Source organism: Carlito syrichta, unplaced genomic scaffold, assembly GCF_000164805.1.
Source record: "Carlito syrichta isolate Samal-C Ts95f unplaced genomic scaffold, Tarsius_syrichta-2.0.1 Scaffold217542, whole genome shotgun sequence".
NCBI lineage: Eukaryota > Metazoa > Chordata > Mammalia > Primates > Tarsiidae > Carlito > Carlito syrichta.
The window spans coordinates 29,772-37,395 of NW_007161638.1; the positions used below are offsets into that span (position 1 = coordinate 29,772).

Here is a 7,624-nt window from a genome sequence, read left to right on the forward strand (position 1 = left end):
TGAGGTCTCGCTGCCCAGGCGGATCTCGAACCCGCGGGCTCAGGCAATCCACTCACCTCAGCCTCCCAAAGGCGCGGGATTACCGGTTGAGCCACCGAGCCCGGCTAATTCTGTTCATTCTAAACCCTGCTTAGACCCCGGTTTTCAGTGAAGTCTTCCCTGGCAGTTCCAACCATCCCACTCCACCAGAGCTTATCAGCCTTCCTCTCCACTGCTTTCCTCGTTGTGCATACTTCTATTATCGCACACTTAATACTGCATCGTGACCATGTGTTCATATGTCTGCATCCCCCACTAATGTGAGCTCCTCCCAGGCAGGGACCACATACCCAGCATGACTGACTCACTTTTATTTCCCTGGAATTAGCATAGTGCCGGGGCTTGTCAGTGTCAACAGTGTTTACTGAAACACACTGAGCTAAAAAATCAATTATAAATAAATCCTCTCCTTGATGGAGAAAAAAGGTAAACAAATAACTATCAGACCAGGTAACAATAAAGAAAAGTAAAACAGATTCCATGGCACGGATTAACAATAAGCCTGGTAAAACAAACGAAGCCCATGAAAATATGTTTGTGATGCATATTTTCTGGTTTGTGCAATTTTTAGTGGGAAATACATTCACATAATTCAAAACTCAAAAGGTACAAAGAGGTCTTCACTAAATTCTCCCTCCCCTTGGCCCAAGTCACCTAGTTTTTCTACCCCAGCAATCACTGTTTGCAGTTTCTATGTACTATTACCAAGAAAAGACATGCCTATCCTTCTTGTCCTTTTAGTTTCTGCATATTGTAGCATACCTCACACATTGTTCGGTACCTTGCTTTTTCCATATTGTAGCATAAATCAGGAGATCATTTCATATACATACATAAAAAGTTTTCTTGTTCTTTATTAAGGATACCATTGTTTCGCCGGGCACAGTGGCTCAAGCCTGTAATCCCAGCACTTTGGGAGGTCGAGGTAAGGGGTTTGCCTCAGCCCACAGGTTCGAAAACAGCCAGCCACTTGGAAGACTGAGATGGAAGATCACCTGAGCCCAGCAGGTCGAGGCTGCGGTGGCCGTGAATGTGCCACTGCACTCCAGCCTGGGCAACAGAGTGAGACTTCAACTCAAAAAACAAAAACAAAAAATGACTGCTTAAATTAAAAAAAAAATACCATTGTTTTGCTGTAGCATCATAAATTCAACCAGTCTCTTATAAGTGGACACTTAAGTTGTTAACATTTTGTAACTATGGAAAAAAATTTTGCTAAAATAAACCCAGTACATCTGTAGAACAAAATCCTAGAGATGAAAATTCTGGGCCAAAAGCATGTCTAATTTTGGCAGAAGCAGCTAAATTGCCCTCCAAAGAAAATTGTACCAATGTACATGCTCACCAGTGGACTATGTATAAAAGTACCTGTTCTTCCTCACTCTTGCCAATGGTGTGTTAATAACCATCATCACCTTAGCCAATCTAACGGGTGAAAAACACTACCCTAGTTTTCATTTTAATTAGCATAATCTTGTTATGAGTAAGGCTGAGCATCTTTTCATATTGTAGTAGCTATTTGTATTTTCTTTTCTGTGAACTAACTGTTCTGTTTTTCTATTGGGTTTCTAATCAATTTGTAGAGACTACTTCTATGTTAGGAAAATTGGTCCTTTATTTTTATTTATTTATTTTTTTTGAGTTGGAGTCTCACTCTGTCACCCAGACTGGAGTGCAGTGGCCACTCCCGGCCACTGCAGCCTCGACCTCCTGGGCTCTGGCGATCCTTCCACCTCAGCCTTCCGAGTAACTGGAACTACAGGCACGCGCTACCACGCCCGGCTCATTTTGATTTATTGTAGAGATGAGGTCTCGCCAAGTTGCCCAGGCGGGTCTCGAACCCGCAGGCTCAGGCAATCCACTCACCTCAGCCTCCCAAAGGCACGGGATTACGGGCTGAGCCACCAAGCCCGGCAGTATTTGTTTTTAAGCTCTATCACTACTAAGAGGGGCCCAATGGCAGCAATGGTCATTTTCACCTACATCAATACTATAGAGCCCAGATTTTGCTCCACAATATTACTTTCCACTAAAAGTAACCTAGACCCTTTAGAGGGTAGCTGTTTCATATTGTGGGGCAAGTAAAGCACGTGATAAGCCTGGAACATACTGTTGTTATGAAAAAGTAAGGGTAAAGCCGGGCTCAGTGGCTCAGCCTGTAATCCCGCGCCTTTGGGAGGATGAGGTGAGTGGATTGCCTGAGCCTGCAGGTTCGAGACCCACCTGGGCAACTTGGCAAGCCCTCATCTCTAAAATAAATCAAAAATTAGCTGGGCGTGGTAGCGCGCGCCTGTAGTTCTAGCTACTTGGAAGGCTGAGGCGGAAGGATCACCAGAGCCCAGCAGGTCGAGGCTGTGGTGGCTGGTAGCGGCCACTGCACTCCAGTCTGGGCGACAGAGTGAGACTCCAACTCAAAAAAAAAAAAAGTAAGGATAAATCAGGTGTGGTAGCCCACACCTGTAAACCTAGCTTTGTAATCCTAACTTTGGGAGGCTAAGGCGAGAGGATTGCCTGAGTCCAGGGGTTTGAGACCAGCCTGGGCAATATGGTGAGACCTCATCTCTACAATAAATCAAAACATTAGTTGGGCGTGGTGGCATGTGCCTGTAGTTCCAGCTACTTGGAAGACTGAGGCAGAAGGATCACCTGAGCCCAGCAGGTCGAGGCTGCAGTGGTATGAGCATGTCGCTGTACTCCAGCCTGGGCGACAGAGTGAGACTCCAGCTCAAAAAAAAAAAAGGAAAGATAAATATATAAATAATAAATGTATCAGTTAGAATGTCTTCTATTGCAAGCAACCAAAAAAACCCATTCAAAATGGTTCAAACAATAAGGAAAAATTACTATCTCAGTAAACAAGCAGCACTGGGGTAGCTTAGCTCCAGGGTTGTTTAAGTCAGCAGCATCATCAAGGAGCCAAGGTTTGGGGGAGGGTTCTTTGAGAGTTTTTGTCCATCTTTCCACTCTGCCATCCTTCATGAGTTGGTTTCTCAATGGCTACCTACCTCCTCAGCTCCTCCCGTGGTGGTAGCAGTGACTGCTACCTCTCCAGCAATTCAAGACAGACATGACAACATCCAGAAGGGAAAAGAAGGATGATTTCTTTCTGTGCCTCCCTGGTTAAGAGCAGAGAAAGCTTTCTCAGAAATCAGCCGGCACCTCCTCCTTACCTCTTTTTGGCCAAAACTCAGTGCCAGTCAGAAACCTTAAGGTAAATGGAACCTCTATGATTATCTTAGCCCAGTCAGGATTTAGCTCTGAGTTACATGAACAAGGATAGACATATCTGGGACCCCATCAATAAGCAAGAAGGGTGAGATAATGGTCTGGGAGGTAGGCACTCAAGAGTGTCAGCTATAATATAGTTTGTGAAAGGCCTGAATTCATAACAACATTCAAAAGAAAAAAGTTACTGGAAACTGTCACAAAAGAGAGTGAATATTTGAGAACTTTTTATGTTTTTATTGGTTTAAAAAAATAAATGTTTCTTATATGAACATGTGTGTTTCTTCTAAGTATACGTCTGTTTATAATGAACAGATATATGCTTATTTCCATTGGTAAATAGAAAAGGATGAAAACAGGGAACTGTGTGTGAGTTAAGTAGCCCCAGAAAAAAATAATTAACTATTCCAGGAATAGGAAGAACCAATCAGCACATGCAGTTACACATGATAACCAGGTAGAAAGGAAATCCAAACAGTTAACCAGCACTGGTGCTCAATGACCAAGGAGAAAGGGGGTCCTTAGATGATGAATTAGCCAAATCTCCTAAAAAGGAGTGACAATGTGCAAACTCAATCCTCTTCTCCCAGGAGAGGAATTCACTAGATGCTCCCTTAATCATAAGAAGACATTAACAACACATGCAAGTGTTTTTAATAATATTAACAAAGCAAGTCAATATCTCATAATGACAGCCAGGAATTCCATAACTCTGGCCAAGTGAAAATGGAGTACTTAATTTCAGGGGGAAAGACAGATTGCAGAAACAAAAAGCTTATGTGGAAGGTATGAACATTAAAGGACTTATTGAGCCTTTATGTGTGGTGGCTCAAGCCTGTAATCCTAGCACTTTGGGAGACCGAGGTGAGAGGATTGCCTGAGCCTACGGGTTCGAGAACAGCCTGGGCAACTTGGCAAGACCTCATCTCTACGATAAAAAATTTTTTTAAAAAAAGACATTGAGATAGCAGGAAAGGTTTGACTAGAAAAAAATAATAACTCTTTGGGATATCTCCAACCATGAATCAATCTGTTAAGAAATCCAATTCTATATAGCCTTGGTGGATCTGAGGACTGAGGATATTAGACAATATTAGCAGTGGCAAGGACTGTCAAGATTTCAGGAACTCAAGAAAATATCACAAGAAATATTTTAGCAGCATTAAGAAAGTACCTTATTCCGAGGGAAAAACAAAAACAAGTAAAAACTGAAGTGATAAATTAAATTCATGGTGTTGGTGTTTTAAAATAGATTTAAAGATAATCAGAGTAAGTTTTATAATCATTTAATTTATTTTGTGTTTTTTGTTTGCTTGTTGTGAGTCAGAGTCTCACTCTGTCAACCAGGTTGGAATGCAGTGGCACACTCATGGCCACCGCAGCCTCGACCTACTGGGCTCAGGCGATCCTTCCACCTCAGCCTTCCAAATAACTCGAACTATAGGCGTGTGCCACCACACCCAGCTAATTTTTTTATTTATTATTTATTTTATATGAAGTCTCACCATATTGCCCAGGCTGGTCTTGAAACTGGCCTCTGGAAATCCTCTTACCTCAGCCTCCCAAAGTGCTGGGATTACAGGCATGAGCCACCACACCCAGCCTGAGTTTGTTTTTATTTATGTGCTGTTTAAAGTGTATTCAAAAGAATCATCATATTAAATTTGTAATTGCAGTTTAAAGTGTTGATGGAAATTTAATGAAGTTTGCAATCAATGTTTAAATATTAAATTTTATTTTTCAAAATTCTGTTTCTAGGTATATGTTTAATACATTAAGCATTAAATAAAATATGAATATTTGTGAGAGGCTCTCTCAAAGGGAAAAAATGTCCTCAAACATTAGAAGACTATCAATATGAGCATAAACTGTCAACAATAAGCATAGATAAATACCTGAAAGAGTCTACACCAAAGAATTAGCAATAATTATCTCTAGGGAGTGGGGAGGATATAAGAAAGGGACTTTCATGTTTTATATACTTTGGGATTTTAAAAAACTTTTAGAGAAGCATGAGTTGTTTTTGTAATCTCAAAAGTTAAATCCCGAATAAAATACAAGGCTATAAATGTTCTTACAAAAGCATTAATTATAATCAAGTGTGATTAAATGGGAAGCCCCAAAACTCAAGTTTTCTTGATCTTTATTATCCACAGAAATGGCACAAACTCAATAATTTTCTTTTTTTTTTTCCTCCTTAAACTTTGTTTTAATGGGTCTCAAAATTGTGTGACAGATTTTTGGTCAAGTTGTTTCCATTAAAAAGTATTGATTTCAAAAACTAATAACTTAAAACTGCCACACGCAAAAAAAAAAAAAAAAAACCCAAAATGGTCCACAAAATATTCTCCTTTCCTTCTGAAAGTTTTCCGATGCATTGTTATCATTAACCAGTCTTTTACTATTAAACTTAAATGGCCAATTGAAACAAACAGTTCTGAGACCATTCTTCCACTGATTAAGACTGGAATGGCAGGTATTGAGGGTAATATTCATTTAGCCTTCTGAGCTTTCTGGGCAGACTTGGTGACCTTGCCAGCTCCAGCAGCCTTCTTGTCCACTGCTTTGATGACACCCATAGCAACTGTCTGCCTCATATCATGGACGGCAAAACGACCCAGAGGAGGATAGTCAGAGAAACTCTCCACACACATGGGCTTGCCAGGAACCATATCAACGATGGCAGCATCACCAGACTTCAAGAATTTAGGCCATCTTCAGCTTCTTACCGGAACAGCAATCAATCTTTTCCTTCAGCTCAGCAAACTTGCATGCAATGTGAGCCGTGTGACAATCCAGTATAGGGGCATAGCCAGCACTGATTTGGCCTGGATGGTTCAGGATAATCACCTGAGCGGTGAAGCCAGCTGCTTCCATTGGTGGATCATTTTTGCTGTCACCAGCAACACTGCCACGGCAAATATCTTTGACAGACACATTCTTGACATTGAAGCCCACGTTGTCCCCAGGAAGGGCTTCACTCAAAGCTTCATGGTGCATTTTAACAGACTTCACTTCAGTTGTAACGTTGACTGGAGCAAAGGTGACCACCGTGCCAGGTTTGAGGACACCAGTCTCCACTCAGCCCACAGGGACAATCCCAATACCACCAATCTTGTAGACATCCTGGAGAGGCAGATGCAGGGGCTTGTCAGTTGGACGAGTTGGTGGCAGGATGCAGTCCAGTGCTTCAAGCAGCGTGGTTCCACTGGCATTACCATCTTTACGGGTGACTTCCCATCCCTTGAACCAAGGCATGTTAGCACTTGGCTCCAGCATGTTGTCACCATTCCAACAAGAATTTGGCACAAATGCTACTGTGTCAGGATTGTAGCCCATGTTCTTAATATAAGTGCTGACTTCCTTATCAATTTCTTCATATCTCTTCTGGCTGTAGGGTGGCTCAGTGGAATCCATTTTGTTAACGCCAACAATTAGTTGCTTCACACCCAGTGTGTAAGCCAGGAGGGCATGATCACGGGTCTGCCCGTTCTTGGAAATACCAGCTTCAAATTCACCAACACTAGCAGCAACGAGGACAGCACAGTCAGCCTGAGATGTGCCTGTAATCATGTTTTTGATGAAGTCTCTGTGTCCTGGAACATCGATGATAGTGACATAGTACTTGCTGGTCTCAAACTTCCACAGGGAGATATCGATGGTGATGCCACGTTCACGCTCAGCTTTCAGCTTATCCAAGACCCAGGCATACTTGAAGGAGCGCTTTCCCATCTCAGCAGCCTCCTTCTCGAATTTCTCGATGGTTCTTTTGTCGATGCCGCCACATTTGTAGATCAGGTGGCCGGTGGTGGTGGACTTGCCGGAATCAACATGTCCAATGATGACGATGTTGATGTGCGTCTTTTCCTTTCCCATTTTGGCCTTTAGGGGTGGCTTTCACGACACCTGTGCTCCGGCAGCAAATTCATTGCGAAAAAGGCCCAATAATTTTCTTACAAATTAAAAGTGTGGTTGACAATTGGGAAGACATCCAAAAATCATTCACAGTAACTTTTTTTTTTAAGTAGAAGAAGTAAAATTTATCATTCACATTTCACAGATGGAAAGGGCACAGTAACTTGTAGATAGACTGAGCAAAGTTAGATTATGATGGAGTTGTGACCTGGAGAGGTAAATCCCAGGCCATTTCCTCCCTTTTTGAAAAGGAACATTTATAGTGGTTGAAAGAAGTTGGGCGCCAGTAATGACTCCACACCTGGCCAGGACCAAGAGATTTATTAAAGCGGCTGTTACAGAGAGGATCTGTAACGGGAAAAAAGAAAAAGAGAGAGAGAAAGAGAGAGTAAGAGAGAGAGAGGAAGTGGGAGAGAGGTGGGGAGAGAGCTGCAGAGAGGGATAG

The 7,624-nt window shown here is 42.2% G+C and overlaps 1 pseudogene across 1 annotated transcript; it reads right to left on the minus strand.

Annotated features, from left to right (window-relative positions):
- Positions 1 to 5,457: 5,457 nt before the first annotated feature.
- LOC103253285 lies at positions 5,458 to 7,201 on the minus strand (annotated as a pseudogene). The gene has a single exon (XR_503856.2). The product of XR_503856.2 is annotated as an elongation factor 1-alpha 1 pseudogene (transcript).
- Positions 7,202 to 7,624: the final 423 nt, after the last annotated feature.